Below are 2,500 nucleotides of genomic sequence, written 5' to 3'. Positions count from 1 at the left end.
GGAAACTGCAGTCCTTGCCATAACGAGGTGTGATCTAACCGTAACTTAGCAATGCTACAGTATGGTCGACGGCGACAGGTCAGCCACGGCGACAGAAGTGTGATGGTCATGCGATAGTAGTATAGGTTGCACACACGCACACACACACACATAAATATATATATATATATATACATATATATAGATATACATATATATATAGATATACATATACATATACATATATATATATATATATATATATATATATATATATATATATATATATATATATACATATACATATATATATACTGTATATATACATATATATACATATACATATATATATATATATATATATATATATATATATATACATATATATATATTTATATATACACACACACACACACACACACACACACACACACTCACACACACACACACACACACACACACACACACCACACACACACATATATATATATATATATATATATATATATATATATATATATATATATATATATATATATATATATATATATATATATATATATATATATATATACTCTCTCTCTCTCTCTCTCTCTCTCTCTCTCTCTCTCTCTCTCTCTCTCTCTCTCTATATATATATATATATATATATATATATATATATATATATATATATATATATATACATATATATATGTATATATATATATATATATATATATATATATATATATATATATATATATATATATATATATATATATATATACATATACTGTATATACTTTTGTGCGTGAATGTGTATGTGTCTGTATGTGTGTGTGTGTGTATGAGTATATGTATGTGCATGTATGTATGTATGTGTATATTTATATAAGGTACAATTACCGCTGCCTGTCTCAGCTCGAGTTCCGTTTTTACATGTCGGCCACATGCCAGGGTTGCATGACTCGAGCATTCGTAACGAGTTTCTTCTGAGACGATCAGAGCTTCTAAAATCATTGAAAACTGATTGCATCCGACTTCTGTTTCTATTCATCTATTCGTCTTTTTTCCATTTTAATATCTATGTGTTTAAGTGTTCGGTTATTTAGCCATTACCATCATCAGAGATTTATGGATGGATTATACAGCTTCTGTTGTGTGTGCAAATGGCTTTAAATTATTAATCTTCTCTGAAAATTTTAGTGCAGTTGAATAACAAAATAACAAAAGTTTCACCGCAACATACTGGAGCGGTTAACCCAAAATGACTATTTATGCCCTGCGCTACCCTCATCTTTTTCCTCTTTATTCTCAACCGTTACATGATTTTCTGTTTTTTTTTCTCAATGAAGTTTCTATTTTCGAATGCTTTCCTACTTGATAGATACGACGAATGAAAATGAAATGAAAGAGATACCGAATTAGATATCCAACTGTTAACTTGTTTTTCCCGCCTTTTTTCACTTTCTTGTTCAAAAGCTCGACTTCGATGTGCTGTGTCATGGCCTGATCATATACCTTTGACTTTTCCTTTTAATGAAGAAACATATTTATAAGGCTCCGTTTATGTATAGTCATGTCACACATGTGAGCTTGACGAGCCACATACGCAAGTTATGCTCATACACACACGCACGGGCGCGCGCGCACACACACACACACAAACACAAACACACACACATTCATACATATGCAGACAAATGTATATGTATATATGCATATATATATGTATATATATGTATATATATATATATATATATATACATGTATATATATATATATATATATATATATATATGTATATATGTGTATATATATGTGGATATATATATATATGTGTGTGTGTGTGTGTGTGTGTTTGTGTGTGTGTATACATATACATATATATTTATATATATATGTATATATATATATATGTATACACACATATATACATATATGAATGTGTATATCTGCTTGTGTTTTAGTATGTGCGTGTGTATGTTTGTCCACAGACACTCGGCAATCACCGTTTCCGCCTCCACCGCCCGCACGCCCATATGACGCTTATCTGAATCCTTCTCCCTCGACAAACCACGTGATGTTCGCAGATCATGAGAAACGCCTTAAATGAGGAATTTAAAACGGCCTGAACCTACCAATTTCTAAGCGCAATGCGACAACAGACTTTGATGGCGACGAGTCTAGGTTAACTTAACCACAAAGGACAGTCGGCAGATGCTCACTTGTTTTCCCGCCAAAGTGAAACTGTTCTGATGATTCCGGCCGATGTTACATCGAAATCCTTCTACGTGTCTCAGCACTTAAGTGTCATTTTGGCCTAGTTAGTGGATGGCAGGGAAGGGTAGGGTAGGGGAGGGGAGGGGAGGGGAGGGGTGGCCGAAATTACATGCTCTGCTTTAAGTCATCTCGAAGGGCTTTCGAAGATTTCCCTGTTTTGGGCGGATGGTGAATTCACAAGCAAATGAAGATTTTGCTAATTCCGTGGTTTCGTTGTTGCTGGTATTCTCTTTCTCTGTCTCTACCAATCTGTCTA

Source organism: Penaeus japonicus, unplaced genomic scaffold (assembly GCF_977035675.1).
Source record: "Penaeus japonicus unplaced genomic scaffold, GWHDUDI00000001_assembly GWHDUDI00000040, whole genome shotgun sequence".
Taxonomy (NCBI): domain Eukaryota; kingdom Metazoa; phylum Arthropoda; class Malacostraca; order Decapoda; family Penaeidae; genus Penaeus; species Penaeus japonicus.
This window is presented reverse-complemented; position numbering follows the sequence as displayed.